This window comes from Dermacentor albipictus, chromosome 6, assembly GCF_038994185.2.
Source record: "Dermacentor albipictus isolate Rhodes 1998 colony chromosome 6, USDA_Dalb.pri_finalv2, whole genome shotgun sequence".
Classification (NCBI taxonomy): Eukaryota; Metazoa; Arthropoda; class Arachnida; order Ixodida; family Ixodidae; genus Dermacentor; species Dermacentor albipictus.
This window is the reverse complement of record NC_091826.1, coordinates 60,396,709-60,417,040: the sequence shown is the minus strand read 5'-3', so window position 1 is coordinate 60,417,040 and position 20,332 is coordinate 60,396,709. Positions and strand designations below refer to the sequence as shown.

Genomic DNA, 20,332 nt, shown 5'->3' with positions numbered 1-20,332 from the left:
AGTCAGGCGCGCTCCCAAAGCAATCCTGGTAACTAGCCATGCATCGACTAGACAACGTGTTTTATTGAGTTACCCCAAGCAGATTCTTTTCCATTTTCGTCAGCCGTAATTCCTAAAATACCCAGCAGCACTTCTTCGCTGAAAATTGTGAGCTCCCACAGGTAAAGGTCACACTCGGCAGCCTATAGAATGGACAAACCAATTTTGCTCAGAAAGGAGCTTTAACAATTGTGTCAACATTTACGTTTATTTAGAGGCCTTATTGAAGTTCTGTATAGTGATGAAATGGGGGAGATGCTTTGGTTCATGTTGCTGAAGGCTCATAGAAAGAGGGACAATGTGAAAAGATGGGCGGGCCCTGTTGATCAGCAGAAAAATAATTTCAGGACCGCGGCCGAAGCAGTCCTCCGAGGCTAGTGAACATTTGCGTGCGCTGTACGACTACTGTATTATATTTATGCACTGTGCCCGTACTGAATCTCGTTTGGCGTAGCATGGCAAGCATGTCAGTAGAACATCTCCAGCCCTCTTTAGAGAATGCCTCTCTATCACTCACAGCACCACTCTCGCACTTTGTACCGTGTATACGATTTTCCTTATGTCTTTCTGCGGAACAAAGAGTATCACGCAGTGGGCACGTCAGCTGGAATCGGATCCGCAATATGGCCAACCCATTTCTTTTCTACGTGCAGATACTTCTGTTCGGTGCGGCAACGAAGGCCAGCATATCGCAAGGATTGACAAGCTTCGAGAACTTCGCACATGGCGCTCGAGACAACGCATGCGCACCGGATTTCTACAAGGAAGCCTGGACGTCACGGCACACAGCGCACTCTACCTCGACGGATGTGCGTATAAGAACCCCGTTGCACCCGCTCTCAGTCAGTGGGCACGTCAGCTGGAATCGGATCCGCAATATGGCCAACCCATTTCTTTTCTACGTGCAGGTCAGTAACAAATTTTCTACAGTTAAAACTAGTGATCCGTGCTTCATCCAGCTGACGTGCCCTCGTAGCTGTTATGTATTTCTTTCTGTTGCGAAAGATTTTCTTTTGTCCCTGTTAATTCTCTGCGGCGATGTTGAGTCGAATCCCGGTCCTACCACTGCGGAACTCTTGGCTCAGTTACGGGATGGTCAGAATAACATTCAGAAGAGACTTGACGGAATCGAGTCAAAACTAAAAACAGTTGAAGAATCGGCTTCTTTAATTAAACAACTTACCAGCCAGATCACTGGCCTTGAAAAAACTGTGATATGCTTGGAGCGTAAGCTCATAGACTTGGAGGACTGGAGTCGCCGAAACAACCTGCTTATTTTCGGTGTTCCTGACGATGATGAACCAAACGGTCCTTCAGCGCGTGTGGCGACAATATTTAATGATATTTTAGGTGTTGAATCCCGCTCAGTTGAAAGAATACACAGAATAGGAAGAAAACAGCACGGTAAAAGGCGTCCTGTAATTGTAAAATTTTTCGATCACAGAGAAAAAATAAGTGTGTTAAAGAATTCTTACAAATTGAAGGGCAAATATATTTCAATCTCGGAAGACTTCTCGGCAGCCACTAGGTACAAAAGGAAAATGCTATGGCAGAGTACTTCTGACGCTAGAAGGGCGGGCAAGAAGGTGAAACTTGTTTACGACAAAGTTAAGCTCGACGGCGAATGGTTCAACTGGGAAGGTGAACAGAGAAAGATGGTCCTCTCAAGCAGACCTGAAAATGCAGCCGCAGCAAACCAATGAATCGATAAAAATGACACAAGCGGTTTTTTGTGCTTGAACTTGAACGCTCGCAGCATAGTGGGCAAGTCCTCTGAGCTTGAAAGCATAATTCTTGCGTACAGGCCGCATATTGTAATTATTACAGAATCATGGCTGCAACCTGATGTCAGTGACAAAGAAATAGCACCTAACGGCTATAAAATCGTCCGTAAAGATAGAATTTCGAGAGGGGGCGGGGTCGCCATCATTTTCCAGGAATCTTTGGACATAGAAAGGTTGGCAGACATTCCTGGAGTTGAATGTGTCCTCGCAAAAGTGCATACTGTTAACAAAACTTTCATTATCGGGGGATTTTACCGCCCTCCTAACACAGACAGCAGTTTCAGCGACCAACTTAATGAATTTCTTTGCTCATGCAGAGCTTCAGCCTGCAATATACTACTGGGGGGTGATTTTAATTTTCCATCAGTGGTATGGGACGGTGAATTTCCCCAGCCAGGTGCACAAGTCGCTGAACCATTTGTTGATCTTTTAATGTATCATGACCTAACGCAATTAGTAAAGGAACCTACACGCATACATAACGACTCAGAATCTATCTTGGATTTTTTTTTTAGTTAGCAGAAGTATGCTTCCTCAGGTTACGGGACTTAGCGTCGTCAACGGCATATCAGATCACAGAATGGTATGTCTTACGATGTGTTTGGGCCATGTCGTTGGGGTTGAGCATGAAAAGCGCTCAGTGCTTGTTTTCTCACGAGCAGATGATGTACGCATATTAGATGCTCTGGACTTATCTTTTTCCAACTTTGTTTCCCTCTCCCAGTCTGCTTTATGTTCAGTAGAAGATCTTTGGCAACACTTTAAAGATCTTGTATTGCAATGCGTGAATAACTTTGTACCGACTAAAGTAATCACTGTCCGCAAAACCCGCCCATGGATAACAAACGAAATTGCACGCTTGGAACGAAAGGCGAAGAAGACAAGAAAACAACTGCAGAAGCACCCCTCTGACACTCACATGCGCAAACTTTCAGCGCTGCGCACTCAATTAGGCCAAAGCATTAAAAAAGCAAAAGACTACTACCACAATGTAACTATGAAGCAATTTCTCCTTTCGTCCCCTGCAAAATTCTGGCGGCATTTTTCTTCAAAATCAAAAACCGTGCCCACCCTCTGCATTAATGGTGAAACAGTGTCGGAGAAATTACAAGTTGCAGAATCGCTCAACAACTTTTTCTGTTCCGTATTTACAGTTGATAAAGGTGAAAAACCCATATTTTTGACATTGCAAAGCTTTCCACCTATTAGTAATATTATAATAACGGAAGAAGGTATTCTAAAGCTTTTACTTAACATTGATACAAAAAAAACTTCTGGCGTCGATACGATACCCAACACATTCCTGTTCCGGTATGCCGAGTGGTGCTCTAAATTCTTATGTGTGATTTTTAATAAGTCGTTACAACTATCCGAGTTGCCTCATGACTGGAAGTTTGGAAAGATTGTTCCAGTGCCAAAAGGAGGAGACTCATCGCTGCTTTCTTCCTATCGACCCATTTCTATACTCTGCACATGTTCCAAACTTCTTCAACACATCGTCTTCAAACATCTAACAGCTTATCTTGAGCTTCATGGTTTTCTTGACCCCAGGCAGCATGGATTTCGTAAAGGGCTTTCAACTACTACTCAGCTTTTAGAAACCATTCATGATTTCGCAGCTATTCTGGATGAGCAAGGGCAAATTGATATTATTTTTTTAGATTTTGAGAAAGCATTTGACCGGGTATCACACACCAAACTCATGATAAAATTAAAACCTATACTTAAAAATGAGTCCCTTCTTTCTTGGATTCAAGCATACCTTACTTCGAGACGGCAAACTGTAAACATAGACGGAACACATTCACGTTCAAGACCTGTATTATCCGGAATCCCATAGGGATCAGTGCTTGGGCCCTTATTTTTCTTAATTTTCATCAATGATATTGCACAGGCATTGCCAGTTAAAATAAAATTATTTGCTGGCGATTGCGTTTTATATAAAGAAATCCGTTGTCCCGCTTACCAATCGCTGTTAAATACCTCGCTGTCTACAGTGCAATCATGGTGTAGCACATGGCAAATGAAAATCAATGCGAACAAAACTGTAGCGATGACCGTGACGCGGAAACGACACCCTTTAAACAGCCAGTATTCGATCGATGGGCAAATTTTAGACCGCGTGACAAGCTATAAATATTTGGGTGTAGTTATCAGCTCTGATTTAAAGTGGAATGAGCACGTGTCATACATAGAAAAGAAAGCCATGCAGAAGCTTTGCTACTTGAGGCGTTGCTTAAAAAATTCACCCCATGAGATAAAGCTACTAGCTTACAAAACTTTCGTCCGCCCGATTCTTGAGTATGGGTCCATCGTCTGGGACCCACATAGCGATATTAACATAAAAAAGGTAGAAAAAATTCACAGAAAGGCGATACGATTTGTATTCAATTCCTTCAGCCGTTATGCATCACCAAGTGCTATGCTCGAAACAGCAGAACTGGTTACGCTGCAAAAACGGCGATATAAAGAACGATTAAAGTACATGTATCTGCTCTATCATGGAAAATTGGGCATCGACAAGGACACGTATACCGAGCCTCTAGCTCGTCGATCAACTCGGTCTAGCCGCGCTAAGCAGCTTAAAGACTACTACTGCAAAACAGAAGCCTTTAGAAATTCATATTTTCCCCGAACCATTAGGGAATGGAATGTACTTCCTGCTGCGGTGGTTGCCTGTGACACCACCGAATCATTCTTAAAGCTGCTTAAAGAAATTGTGTAAATGACCGGGGTGCATCCCTGCCCTCCTTTCCTTTTTTTTCTTTTCTTTTCGGCTTGTCCTTCCACATAGTTGAACGCACGTGTTTTCTGATGCTTTTGCCACTGCTACACATTTTTACGCACTACCACATTATATTTTTCTGACAGGATGTATGTTCTGTAATCGTTTGCCACGCGTGGTATGCATATATTATTCCAGTTTAGTTTTTCTGTCTCCTAAGTGTTTGTCAACTTGGCGCTAAGAGCAATTTACATTTTCTTCTGGAATAATTTCACATTGTTAGCACTAATTGCTACGTTTTCGCAAATGACACGCTGCTTGTATATTCAAATTCAGTGCTATTTCATTTTGCTCACGCTTCACATCTTGTACTCAGTCTTGCTTGTCATGTATGTAACCACTCCTGCTTAAGGCCCCTAACCAGAGGCTGGCAGTAATCTTGAAATAAATAAATAAATAAATAAATAAAAGGAACGTGATTCAGTTGCAGTTCACACCGTACTCTCAAGGTTCCCGTTACTGTGTATGTCTTCACGACTACGCATTCAACCCACGTGGTGCCGTTTCTGCGCAAGTTACAAAAGCGAGTTTTCCTCCCTTCAAGAGTATTGAAAGCTGTGAGCCTTTCTTTATTTTTTCGCCAGCATAAGAGAGCTGCGTGGGAATATCAGAGCGCAGAAACGGTGTGTCAGCTGATACTACAGAGGCGATATATAGAATCAGATGACGTGTCTTTGCGAAACAGCAATACGAACTGGGAAATTGGGACCTCTCCAATTATTCATCACACGCGTATGCTGTTTTGAGCCGTTGGTCCTGTCAGGTGTACTTACCCTGTTTCTACCCTGTTCTCTCTTTACATGTTCAAGACGCGGTAAGTACAGCTCAACTAAGAGGAGAAGCAATGACATTTCCTAAGACACAGCTTAATGTCCCACACCCTTTCATTTTCTCTTTCGAATTCCAGCAGTTCGCGCCAATAAAATAAATTCAGTCTTGTGTAGATATGTCTTATATGGAAGAGTGGGCGAATTTCTTTAGTTTTTTTCCTGAAGTGCGCAGGCCACTTTGACATAACCAGCTGAGGCGTGAGACTTCGGGTGCCTTGAAAGGGGAGCGAATCAGCCTGACAGGAAAGAATCAGATTGCAGCAAAAGGTTTGCCATTGGCTACACTAGAAGTACATGTATGTTGCTTCTTGTAAGCATCTCCTTTTGGAGACTCTGGAATCCGGTGGGTTGACGAAGGAATTCGCAAACATTCCTTGCACGCCGACCGAGTCTCAAGAAGAAGGCGTGTACTCTGGATCACCACTTCTGTGCAGTACAGCTAAGGCTAATAATTGTGTCAGGCAACCAAGAAAGTTTGCGGATTTCTTTTCTGAGTCGTTTGCTTCTATTTGTTCTCTTCGTGATGCCGGTGGAATGGAAGGATTGCTTAAGATTCAATGGGGCAAAGTGGATTAACTATATTGCCCTGTGGCCCTGGCACGTAATGACCAACAGGCAGGAAGGCCAACTACAATCTTTGAAGAAATCTTCAATGTGCGAGTTAGCGACCACTAGACCAAAACCTACCCCACAGTGGTTCCTGTACCAACAAGCGAGTTTGGTGGTCGTCTGAAAAAATGATACGGTGGTCATGCTGTTCCTGTTTTACAGAATGTGGCGACCCGCACATGTGGCGGTCACTGCGGTGACCTCCACGTGCGATAAGGGAGCGCTAATTCCCAGGGAGGAGGTCAGTTTGTTTGGCCCTTGAGTCATGTGCATGGGATAAATGCTTTACATTGACTAAGTAAGGATAGTAGTTTTATCTTCGGTATGTATTTGTAAACGTTCGCTCACTCACTAAATTAAGAAGTATTGCGTGCACAAGCAAACATTAGCAAACCTCCCCCGCTGACCGCTGAACCCAATGTCAAAATGCTGGAGTCAGTAAGCGCGGTAGCCGCAGCGAACGAATTAAAATTCGTGCTTTCGTGCTTCAACGCGAACTAAGTGGCAAAAACACACTGCAGAGCGCATAACGCGATCAGCATTCGGCGCACTCTGACGTCATTAGAGAGTTTTAGTTCAGGGGACGCAAGCGGCTTGAGTACGCAAGAACTAGGGGCGACGGTACTGCGCATGCGCGGACACTTCTGTCCGGGTCTGCGCATGCGCAGTACCGTCGCCCCTAGTTCTTGCTTACGCAAGACGCTTGCGTCCCCTACACTAAAACTGTCTATTGCAGATCGCTCTCGAGAGAAGGCCCGCGCAGCCGCGTCATATGCAGCAGTCGCCGAAGTAGAACACCCAACCCCCAACCCTACCCCCCTTCCTGCGCGCCCTCGAAGACGGCACGCTTCTTCCCCGCTTTCCTTCCTTGCACGCGCGAGATTGAGCCGCCATCGTCGGCACACCGTCGCACGCTTTCACTCGCACATACGGCGCGCGGCGACGATATTAGAGAGTTTTAGCAGAGCGTTAACGATCCGTTCCGCTCAGACCGGCCTATCACAACAATTTGCACACAGCCGCTCAGCAGAACGTTACCGGGAACTCTGACGCGCGTGTGCGCAGCACACATAGCGGCAGCGGAACGTGGGACGCTGACCACGTTCCGCTAGGAACCTGATTTAGCGATGCGTCAGGGAGCGTGTAGTTGCTTCCGTAATCATTCTACAGCCAAGCCGAGAGGACGTCAGTGGCGTCTCTGGGAGACGCGCTTGTTAGATAAGCGAAATCAATGCATTCTCTGCAGGCACCGGTGCGCGTGAAATGTCTGTGGAGCGGAGCGTAAGCAAACGCTCTGCTAAAACTGCCTATTATCGCCCTTGGACTTCATGCGGAACATTTCGGTGCTGAGGACGCTGATGGCGAGGGCAGAAATGCGCCTGGAGTGGCAATATAATTTCTATCGCAATAATGAACGATGTAGTAATAAGGGCGCCGCGGTTATAGTTTGAGGAGATCGAGCTTGAGAGTTCCGTGGTTTGAGACAAGTCAAGGATGGAACTGAACCAATTGCTCCCTTTTTCATTGAGCTCTACATTGACACTGTGACAGATTTTGTTTCTGTAAATTGAAAGAAAACCAAAATAGTCATCCACTTCATTTCGTGTATAATGACGTCAACATGCGCAACAGTCACGCGAAAAGGCGTTCCGGTGGAAGGGCAATTCGAATTGTTGCTGAATGAAGGCAACTTGAACCGAGCCAAGGTTTTTATTTTTTCTTTCTATGAGGTAATTGAAATGAATGGTGCGACTACCTGCCGCCGTCACTCAGTGACTCTAGAGTTCTGCGGCTGTGAAGAAAGTCGCTGGATGGTCTCCCAGTTCCCAAGTCCACATATTTATCGGTGAGAATTGCGAAAAAGCTCGTGCACTCAGATTTCGGCAAACGTTAGCGCCGACCTCCATAACGTTTTTATCTTGCGAAAAAAATACTTGACGGCTCTTTGTGTCCATATATGCCGGAACAAACCTTAGCTTTTTTTAAAATGAAATGCATGATTGCGATTTCTTGAGCAATAGTTTTTGCGTACCAGATATGTACATTGAAGTTGAGATTTTTTATAACCATGCCAAGTGACAGTTGAAGTGTAGAAAACCTATTCACTATAAACAAAAACGTGAAGCATTGCCTTTAACGAGAGCATTATATATTTGCAGATTCAGCTAGCACAAGTTTTTACAACTTTGATAGCTTTGTGCTTGATTTACTAGTTGTTAGCTTCACTGTCTCGATGAGATCACTTACAAACATTTGTGTTGTGTGAACGTGAACATTTTGTTTGCTGTGTAATCAGGTTCTGTCATACTAAAGAAAACACTGAAAATAATATTTATAGTGCTAAAGTTTCGATATACTTCACTGCTATAGAGGACATAGATTCTGAGCAATTACGTAAGCTTTTCTTTCTTTTCCATTTTGCATTTTAGAAGAAGTTGTTAAAGATGTATCATATAAAGCGCTTTATCACCGTCATATCTGACATATACAGTGCGGTGCGCGGTTAAAGAACTCAAGGTGGTTGAAATCATAAGCCATCCATACTAACCTACTCTGAAGTTTCGGTACATTAAACCTACAATAATTTTATATTGACCTTTACCGCGACCTTGAGAATAGCAACACAACGTCATAATTACGGAACTACCACGGCGAGTAGGGTATTTGTTGTGCACGATTGACTTAGTCGGTTTTAAAATTGATGTTAGGTTTAGTTTAAATTACTCTATTTTCCCGGGTACCAGAAGTGCAAGCAATTCATCTATCAGCTCTGACTTTGGCTCCTGAATTAAAGTGAGATAATGGCTCCACAGGAAGGCTCTTGCAAATGGAAACATGTGTTCCACAACCAGTCGATTTGACCGTGTTTAAAAACGTAATGGTACGCAAATTTTCGAGTGTGCGGATAATAGTCGAAAGTGGATTAGGAGTTCGGGGAACCTTGCAAAGCCCTGAAACACACTCGTGTCCATTTTGTATCTTCGGCAGTGTTGAATACATTAAACACAAATTATACATCTCTGTGACACATTTTCTTCAAAACAGCGCTTTTTCGCGCTAAAAATATTCCGAGTAGAAAAATATTGCGATCGCCGCAATCACGCGGAGGCTTATTTTAGTGCTTTTGCTGAATAGATTTTAGTCTGCATCAGCAAAAGGTCTTCTACACGCTCATATGATGCTCCACAGTACTTGGGAATCTGCATAGCGCGAATGTGAGCCGAACCTCGACGCCGTTTAATTTGAGCTTAGCGACAAGCACGTACGCGGAACGAATCGGGCAGGGAGGCTGGCAGTCACGCTGGTGAACGCTGCTTCCTCGTGCGAAGCTTCAAGCACGCGATTAAACAAGGTAAGGACATTTTAAAAGTTTCGGCTTCAGAGCGAACCTAGCTGCAACAAGGATGGGATTTTCAAGAGACCCGCCGTGGTTGCACAGTAGCTATGGTGTTGGGCTGCTGAGCACGAGGTCGCGGGATCGAATCCCGGCCGCGGCGGCCGCATTTCGATGGCGGCGAAATGCAAAAACACCCGTGTACTTAGATTTAGGTGCACGTTAAAGAACCCCAGGTGGTCGAAATTTCCGGAGTCCTCCACTACGGCGTGCCTCATAATCAGAAAGTGGTTTTGGCACGTAAAGCCCCAAAATCTAATCTAAATTTTCAAGAGCACCGTTTCTTGATCCATGTGACAACCAAGCCCGTGTTTACTTTTCCTTTCGTCGGCTTACAGAAGTACACTGTGAAGAAGGCAGCAATAAAGTTGTAATAACAAAATTGCAAAGTAAGACAAATTTTGGTAAAATAAATAAAATTCCAGGCCATGCGCCGTCTTTAGTGTGAAGATTTCGTGCTTTGATAGCTTATTGCTTAGGGAGGAGATCAAATGTTCGGCTGACGTTCACAATATTTAGAACGTGCGTTTCTCTACACTGCACTGAAGGCACTCACATTCTGAGTTTTCTTCGCTATGTGTGCTGTATTTTTTTCTGTATACCATGATAAACAGAATAAGAAGACAAGATTCGTTGTTCACTTTTTGTTTCCAGTTGTGTTGCACGTGTCGGGTGGTACACGTCAAGTGCAGGTTGCTATCGCGAGTGTTTTGAAGGGTATCAAAATATTTTTGCTACGGCACAACTCGAAGCTTTCTATCACAGTTTTGATTATTTAGTGCAATTATACGTAAGTATGTTTATCGGCAGAAAGGCTTAACGGCCATAACGTTGGATTTTACGAGGCTGCAAACAAAGAAAATGTGCGAACAATTGGCTCCGCAGAGCCAATTGTTCACACATTTTCATCGACTTCTAGGGTGTGGCACAGAACGGTTTATACAAGCTTTGTGTTGTGTCATGGGCAGAAGGCCTCCTGTGACTGCCAACTTTCCATACACAAACACGATTAACTTATACTACTTCATTCGTATTCTGTGGACCATTTGTTGCTTTCGAATTTCTGCTACGTCTATAAGTATTAGACATTCCAGTCCAGACAAATGATAGTGTCCAGATAAATGCTATTATCGGCAGTGTGTCGAGCCGAAATGTTTTCGGGTTCGGTTCGGGTTGAGGTTCGGTCGTCTGCATATATTCCAGTTCGGTTCAGGCTCAGCTCTGGAGCATAAATATAACGGTTTGAACCGGTTTGAACTAGTCCATACCGATTCATAACGGTTCAGAATGAGAGAGAACTAAGATATTTAGAGAAGGATTTTGAGGCCTCACCCTCAAATTTATTTGACCGAAAGAAGGCTTGTTTTGGTCTTCACGAACGCAGATCCATGCGCCTGTGATGTTTTTAATGTTATGATAGAAATATTCTTGAGTGAATCCCAAGACGCACGTTAGAAAAAGGTGTCGTGCCGCGTTTTGCAACAATACATGGGTATGTATTGTGTGTGAGTTTTTATACCCCCCGGTGCCTCACCGAGGCACCGGGGGGGATCTTCCGCGGCTCACCGTCGTAGAGCAGCGACTAGTCGCGCCTCGCCTTTCATTTATGTGCCAACGGCGTTTGACGCATGGCAATGCATAGGTCGCCATTAAGAGGCCCACATACACAGGTTCACTGATCATCCACACCTTTACAGAGTGTAAAGGCACTGAATTGTTTCATCACATAGAAAGCAGGCTTGGTTGCACAAAAATTACCAGTTCTGGCACAAGTGTGCCAGAACTGGTTAGTTGAAGCTGTTTGAGTATTATCAAAGTAATCGATTGGCGACAATACGGGAGGCCTTGAGTTTTTGTCCAGCGTTTCGCATCTCACATAGCCTAGCGTGACCTTCTGAGCGATTTGTTGAACCGGTTCGGAACGGTTCCCCTAATATAGTGCCAGTTTGGTTTGAGCTTCATTATGATGGGAAAATAACGGTTCAATCCGGTTACGTTAGGCTCCGGATTTCGGTTCAGTACCGGTTCGGCTCACGCCCTGATTCTTGGACATGAAATTAAAAATTTACAATAGTAACGTAGAAAAATCTTATATTCGCCGAACTCGTGACTTAATGCTGGCCCGCTACTGTAAAGGAAGCGCTAGTACTCGTATGTATGTGGGTAACGACGTTATACTTAGGCCGCTCAGAATGTTACAAAGTGCCGCCTCTGACCAGAAAGAAAAATACATTAGTATTTGATGACACCCCCTTTAATAGTACCTGCTCTTGCTCAAGGTGACGAGAACAAGCAATATACCACGATATCAACTAGTGATCACAAGATACTGCAGCTAAGTATCATATCATAGGGTTAGAAACAGTTATCTTATTATTTTTTTTTTTGCGGGTAAAACTTCCTTTATTGGCAGATAGCTACAATTCCTTGCTGTGTGCCCTCAGGTTATCCACCAGTCACTCTGTCTTCCTTATAGATTTATCTGATTTACTTGCATTGGCCGTTTTATAACATCGCTGAGGAAATTAAACATTATTATGTGAAAATAGTACAAAAGTTATACATTAGTCGGCCACAGTCGGAATATAATGACGTCCATAATTATTGTTCCCAGCACGATGATACTCCATGTGTCAAGGACAAGTGTTATTTGGACATCTATTACTTTCATTCTTCACCCATGTTTGCAACCATCTCATCTGATAATCTGTGAAAACTTTGCTTATCAGTGAGACGGAACAAATCAACTTGGTTACGGGGCACCTGACTGGTCTTGACGCAATTTAGAACTCCTGCGAACTGCGTTGCCGCATTTGTTCATGCTGAAAGAATTGCAGGAATTTGAGCATGAAAGTTACTGGGGCAAGTTTACTGAAGCAAGTTAATGAACGACGGTCCACAATATACAAAGATATTGTTTCTTTTCTTTGCAATTAGTGTCTTTTCATAGAGAGTTTTCGTTTACTTTCGCAGTATTTATCCTAGCTCACTGAATGAGCATTCGAAGAATGCAAGGCTAGGTTTGAAAGCGACGTCATATGATAACGCTCTACACAGCAGCCATATCTTCATGCTTCAATGTTCCTTTGGTTAGCAGCTTCCCAGTATAAGCGTAGTCCAACTCAGACGAGAATGAGACAACTTTATTTATGCAAAATCGGAGAAGCTGGCTGGAGCTTGTGCACTCTAGCCAGGTATCGTGCGCTGGGAACAAATAATTAATAGCGGGAGACTGAGGTTCGCGAAGACAAGTATAGTGGTGTGATAAAAGGTGGTCATTAACAAGCATACGTAAGTCACAGTCGCGGCTCCGTTCCTGTAGCACTTACGCTGGAATTATTCAAAAACAATGTTGCATGAGTCACAAGAATTCCGGTCAGGGAAAACTGTATGATGCTATTTGAGATTTACTATGACAAGAAAGTTACCTGCATGAGCAAATTTCAAGGCTGCGTTGAGTGTGCGGGCAAGGTGCCCGAAGCTCAAAGCAGACCACCATCTAGCACAAAATCACCCATTGCAAATGTTAGATCGTGTGTAGCTTAGTGGGAAAGTCCAAAATTTTCGCAAGTTCTTTCTAACCTCAACGACTACGTTGATAAGAAAGTCAATAAGAAATTACGAAACAATTAAGGGATTTATGAGTGCTTTAATAGGCCAGAAAATATTTCTGGTGAAATTTCTCAAGGAGCTTTAGCTAAGTTCAGCTTTTCACCCCATTTTATCTCAAGGGGGATACATGCACCTTCATTTGTCACTCGTTCTGCAAACACACAGAAGAGCCTGTTACAGCGAGTCATATAGGTGCATCAACACTTTTTGTCTGAGTAAGGTACAAATTTGAGCTGTGTTTGTCACTTTCACATCCGGGCCGTTGACTCGGCACCGCAGAAGGTTATATAGAAGTATAGGGTAAAAAAACACCTGAGTAGACGTCAGAGAATGAGAAAACTTAGCTAAGACAAACTCCGAGCTTGTCATCATCGTGATCACGTAGCAATTTTTCGCTCGAAGCGGAGTGCTTCAGGTAGCGGCCCTCTGTTATTGTTCAAAAAATAAGTAATGAACACTGCAGTAGGCTCACAGCGGCGCTCGTAACAATTGAAGTTCCATGGAATCTCAGACTCCCTATAGGCGCCATCAGTGATCAACTAGAAAACACAGAAAAGTCAAGTAAGGTCAGACACGTGGAACGACAAACCACACGGGAGAGGTGAACGTTCGGGACAGAATAAAAGAGGAAGAAATGAGCGCTAAGTTTACATGGGAGAAAATTTTAAGAAACATTGAGTCAAGTGGGCGACTAATGGAACGCGACGTCGGAAGTTTGCGATGGTGTATTTGATACTATTGTTTGCTTGCTTCTCACCCGGCACTGCTCCTGCGACAGGGTTCAACACCCCAGGTGAAGGAGGCGCTTGGGGAGAAGCTTCAAAGAAGGATGCTCGCATGGTTTGAAAAAAGTATAAAGAAAGCAACGGGTTGCGAGGAAGACTTCAAAGAGGACACATGCAGCTAGGAGTGAAACTTGGGTGTTTTAATCGTATCCTTTTCTCATATTTTGCACCTATAAGAGGATTAAATGCCGGCATTCCTTTTCTATTCTTTTTCCTCTGTGCAGAAGCACGGTGACATCCAGCAGACAGAAGTAGCCAGTACGAATACTTGCGCCAAACTTGCACGATGTAGTGAATGTGAAGATCAGCGGCTCGTCGCAGTTTTGTTACCTTAAATTTGTGATATCTGCTCGACTTGGAAGGAAAGAAAACTTGGTGTGTAACAAAAAGACGGAAGGAAAATTCTTTGAGGTACACAGCACGAGAATTTCTGACTCGACATGAACGTCTCACAATTCGACTGGTACTACTACCTGCAGAAGGAGCTTGCCATCATCAATAATAGAGATTAATCTGTGTAATCTGTGCATAAATGAGACAGACGAATGGACAATAAAAACGAAAATGTTGCTGAGAAGGCTGTAGCAAAACTGATCAATATCAGTCTGATTTGATTTCCTTACGCCGAAAAACGAGTTGCATAGGAGGCTTTACTACTGAGGTGTGAAAGCTGGCTCAATAATCACATATAGCCAACAGGCACTTCTATGGATATGAAACGATGCGCACACCTCTCCAGGTATAACGACCGCTGTAGCTCAGCGGCTAAGGCACTGCGCTTCTGAGCATAAGAACCAGGCCGCCGTGGCCGCATTCTGGTGAGGGGAGCTGCGAAAAGCCCTCGTGTATCGTGAATGGGGTGCACAGAAATACACCGTGGTTGTCAAAATTATTCCGGACACCCGAACTGCGTGGCGTGGTTCATTACTAGGTCGTTATTTCGGCACAGAAAACCCGTAATTTATTTGAAAGCTATTTCTTTTGAGTGCGCAGGATTAAGCGGGATTTTCTGCGTCAACGCCCTTCCAATGCATGCAACTATCTTACTATTAATAAGATGGTAATAACGATGCCGACACCTGACAGGCGTTGCGTTTTTCCTGTCGCATTTTTGTCTTGGAATGTGCGTACCAACTAGTCCAAGAAAAATTTCTGACGTGAGACATGGTAAAGGTTATATATAATACATCATAAAATAGCAAGATATATTCGCAGTTTTCATGTTGATGAATGAACCTCAGTGCGTCTGTCGTGCAAGAGGGGAGCGTATGCTGCATTTTTTTTTGTCGTATAGACGCCACAGAATATTACGAGCCAGACTGAGTCTGATTCAGAAGACCTTTTATGACGGCCTGTTCGAAAGCAGTCATCGCCGAATTTCAGCGTAATAACGCTTCATTGCTGTGCATAAGCTGGCACCAGCTAAGTGAAGACTGCTTCCATGGCCCCGTTGTTACAATTGTTGGCTCACCACAAATCCCGATTCTGTGTTCCTTCACGAGAACAGATAACGTTGAGTTGCTTGGCTAATCCTTCGTTATACGACAAAGGCGGACGTACGAACGTGACATCTCTCCGATACGTTTTCGTGTGTCTTCTTGTCTCTGTAAGGTCCACGCAGTGAGATTCAGATATAGGATACACAACGGTCGTCGGCCTTTAGCACACGCCATTTTCCCCCAAATGTAACGCAGCACGAGAGTTCCTAAGCGTAACGAAGGACCGAGTAACGAAAGACAGCGATGTACATAATCTATACAGTGATAGACTCGGCCATTTGTTGTTGACACAGTGTTCTGCGCACACTTCTTGTTGACCAAGGCTTCAGTTGTCGGTTGGCCCTCAGGGAGCGATAAGTGGATCGAGGAAGACGATTTTCCGGAGTCGCCGGGACGCTAAGGTCGCCGCTCTCAGCCGTCACTTCTTGTGCCGGCAGCGAAGAAAGAGCAAATAAAATCGGGCCGCGTGTGCGCGCCACGCAAGCACGGCACACGTAAGTCCGTTCGTAGAGCGTGCGATACGCTGGTCCTCTGGTCCTGGCGCTCTACTGCAACTCCTTGCTTCCTGACAAAGTAATACCTTCCTTCTTGAAGAAAGGGGGGAACAGAAGCAAACAGGTCTGATCACTTGGGACGAGAGTGGGTGAAAGATTTATTCGCGTAAACAAGGCCAGGATAGCCACGTCATTAGGTACGATATAGTACTAGAAGAAAGCAGACATTTGTCGCGTATAGGGTGTTATCTTCTACTTTAGCGCAATACTCGCTAGTAGCTAGCTGTAACATGCAGCGAAATAAGCCGTCACACAGCTCTTTCTGGAAAGTACACAGCGATAGACTCATTACTGGAAGCGAATAACGTGAAGTCCTGCACCTCTCACTCCTAAAATAACAATTGGACTTAGCTTACCATCTGAGGAAATAAGGTAAACGTTTCCTTCAAATACCATAAAGTTATCGCACTGAGTATTGTAGTGTTCTTCCTGTTTTGCGGTTACCTTGAAGCAATTCATTTTGTTGCCGAGACATGCCTCTACAAAAACTGAAAAGAAATGCTTTTTTTCATCGTTTTTTATAGTACTCCAAGTGCAGTTGTCACCATTGCGCGTGTAAGGTCACCTAAAAAAATCGTGGCCGAAGATATCTCACAATGGCAGTTGACATTAATACGATTAGCCTTCAAGCAATACCTATACATCACATCGCATTGCCTAATAAAAATTTATTTGCAATCTGAAACTGTCTAATATTCCCATTGCTCCGGCTATATGCGACATAAGCTGTCTCCTAGATCGGCTGACTCTTATATGACATTCGCCCATCAACGTCGCCCATGACCATGATGGCACCACAACTATTGTAGGACGACAACGCAGAGAACAACGGAATGCGAAGGGCACGTCGCTGGGAAAACCAAAGTGATGCAATGAAGATGGCTTCATGACAATTCATGACAATGGGATGATAACTCTGAAATAATGACGGTGGTGTAATGAGACAGCGTGACGAGTGCGGTAGGGGGACATTGCATGACGACGATTGCATGAAGGCGATGGTGTTGTGACGACGGTAGAACATGGGGCTACAAAGCTTGAATGACGATGACGGAACGACCGCAACAACAGCAACACAATTGTATGACAACAAATGCATCCTGAAGACTGAGCTATGACAATGGAATGACCACGAGAGCATAACGTATGACGACGATGGCATGATGATGAAATTATGATTGCGAATTGATGATGGTGGTTCAGGATGATAGCGCCGTTACGATGTCATGGTGTCAATGAAATAACCACGACTGGATGACGAAGGTAGTGTGACCACGACAGCATTACGATTCTGAAGTAATGATGGCGGTACCACGATGAAAACGTGACAACGACGTCATAACGACAATAAGATGACTGTACGAAGGCGTTTCGTTTTATCTGGTTGGCTAATCCATTTTTCATGGTTCGTGTGGACTCGCTGGTATTGCTGAACGGTAATATACTTATGCAATACCACACAATTTTTCAGCTTACGGTCCTTTTACAATTCTCTTTCTTCGCAAAAGCTAGCCGAATGAACCGTTCGGTCATTTATAAACTATTTCTGGCAGTGTTTCTGCCCTGTCAGCATAACTGCACCTTGACGATGCGATGGCTTTTCTGTGAGGTACTCGATAGCTGTCTTATCGATAGTTTAGGCGCGTGCGCTATAAAAAGGCGATCTTGACACTCTGAATGACCCGACTAAGTAGACGGTGCAACCCCGCGCTCTATGGAGGACTTGAGAAGTCCTATGCAACATTGCTCTCCGCCATAGAAGTATTCTGCGGTGCATCTCAGTGCCTCCTTGATATGCCTATACAATAACATATAGTCACTGAAATGACTGTGTCCTCACTCTGTGAACTGGACGATGCTCCGCAATTTTGCAGGAATTTGTTGTCGCTAGAAGTCTTACGGCATCATGTACGCTGCTTTATGTCGCCTAGGTGAACATGGTCGATGTGAACTTCTGAGTTGCTACAACCAGTCATTGAACGACTGCGTCGCTCTTGAACGGGGAAAGTCTGGCCGCATGATAGCACTCCTGAAGCCTGGAATGCCGCTGCTCGACTTAGCATCCTGCCAACTTATTGTGTTGTGCAGCTGCGTTGGTAATGCAGTGGAAGGGGCGGATCTCACACGTGTCTAATGGTATCTTGAGCACCAGAACATATACGTCGAAGCTAAGTTGTAATTTCGAAGCGGCCGCCTCTTCGTAGAGAAGGCCATGGGCCTCGTGGCTTCCCTACAGCAATAAAGATAGGTCCGTTAAATTGCGCTTACGCTTTTTGTCGATGTCAAAGGCCCATATTGTAACGTAACGTACGAAGCCCATTCTAGATTCCCTAGAAGGTATTGAAATTTTTCTTTTTTTCATTTATTATACCTCTCAGGGCCAAAGGCATTACAGAGGGGGAGTGGTAAATACAAAAGAAAGCAGAAGACAAATGCAGTTGGTTACACGAGTGTTCAAATGACACCGGTATATACAATAATAGCTAAGGCTTCGCGTAACTGTTCATAATTAATAAGGCCTACAACTTCGGTTGGAAGATGGTTCCAGTCACGTGAGGTTCGCGGCCGGAATGATTGTGAAAAACTTTTAGTGTTCCATGGCAAAATGCCGACTTTGTACTGATGATCAATGCGACGGGATACATAAATTGGATAGGGGATGAGGTGATCTCGTAGAGTATGATAATGGTGTAACTTGGGGAAGAGGGCAATACGATTCACCTTTCTGCGGGATGCCAGCGATGGGAGGCAAAGATTAGATTTCATGTTAGTTATACTCGCTGTGCTGTTGTAGTTAGCAAGCATAAAATATACAGAGTTATGTTGAACCATTTCGAGGTGAGTGATTAGGTTTTCATGAGCAGGGTCCTATACCGGAGTCGCGTATTCGAGTTTAGGTCGTATTAATGTTTTTATAACAAAAGTTACAAATTAGTAGGTACGTTGAAAAAGTTGCGACGTAGGCAGCCAAGCATGGGATTAGCGTTTTTAATTATGTTCTCAGTATGAAGATACGAGCTTAGGTGAGAATTGATGTAAACACCAAGGTATTGATATGCAGAAACTGATTCCAATGACATGTTAATGTAGCTCGACGGCATTGTAGATGTTTTCCTAGACACACGCATGACATTGTATTTGTTAATATTTAGCTGCATTAACCAATCATTGCACCAGTTCCCTATAGTGGTAAGGTCTGACTGAAGTAATTCAATATCGTTAGCATTGGCGACTTCTCTGAAAATGACGCAATCAGCGAACAGATAGATATGGGAGTTAATAAGGGAACGAAAAATTGATGGATGAATGTTTGAATGGGTTCATGAACACGTATATTCAAAAGATCCTCCTTCGCGCAAACTGTGGATGGTCGAACCACTGATCCTTACACCTGCCGCGGCATGAAACAGGGTAAGGCCTCAGCCCTAAGTTGTTCAACTTTAAGATCACTGAACTTGCCGAGGTCATCCCTCGGACAGTCAGCTTGTCTGTATACCTGACCAGATATGCGTGTGGGCCTCGGCGGAAACAAGTGCCTGGAGACTCGCACGACACCGAAAAACAATGAACCGGACGCCTGGCTACCTCCGTGCTCAAGACCTGGGCATCTAGACCGAGAAGTGCACCTTAGGGGCTTTTTACCCGCAACCCCGTGACCTAGTGTCCCGCTTCCAGTGACCACGAAATGATTCCATAGACAAACTCTCATCGATGCCTATGCGTTATTGTTGAGAGAGACCATTCGCGGAGCCCTCTCATCTCATACTTAAAGAGACATTAAAGGCAAATGTTAAGTCAAGCTAAAGTGATGGATGAATGCCTGAGGACGTCTACGGCGTCAATATTAGCCCGAAGAAAGCTTTAATAATGGAGAAATCGAGGTAAATTCGGGACACGATTTGGGACTCACCCAGGACATTTGAGTGCTGGCCCGATGGCATAGGCACTCTTCATTATTATTTTGTCGCTAGTACTCAACCTCTCGTAATGAAAAGATCATTGCATTGCAATACAAGATGGAAGGAAGTGCTACTTGTCCAGTTCTTTTTGATGTATAGAAAAAAGAACTAATTGACGTCACCCTTGAAAACCACGCGGGTGGTGGAAAGGTTTCGTTTTCGCTCAACTTTGCGCCAGCGTGATTTCCCGTCACAGTGCGTAGTTTTGCCATCGCATAGCGCTGCGCTGGTTTTGCTGGCTCGTGGAACTCATTCGATCTGCAAGTAGCAAAGCATTCCACGTCCACGTGATGTCACGGGATAGGCGAACGGTCTACGTCACTTGACCGAAAGCAGCTGCAGAGTGAATCTAATGTTTTGTCTTGGCTCGGTTTCTGCATGGACGCGCGTTCTGCGTTTTGTGAAAAGTGCCGAAACGCCGTCTTGCGCGCGCCGTTTTGCTGACTAAATGAAGTCGAGGGCGGTGATGGCGTATGCAGTTG

At 44.3% G+C, this 20,332-nt stretch overlaps 1 long non-coding RNA gene across 3 annotated transcripts in view; it reads left to right on the top strand.

The window, feature by feature from the left end:
* Nucleotides 1-20,332, top strand: part of LOC139061113 (uncharacterized) — a 705,274-nt gene that overhangs the window by 665,783 nt on the left and 19,159 nt on the right. For 2 of the 3 annotated variants that reach the window (XR_011515178.1, XR_011515177.1), the window contains one exon: nt 693-848. This is a non-coding gene — a long non-coding RNA (uncharacterized lncRNA). Of the gene's footprint in view, nt 1-692; nt 948-20,332 lie in introns of all 3 variants that reach the window. The other variant, XR_011515179.1, reaches the window with a different exon arrangement.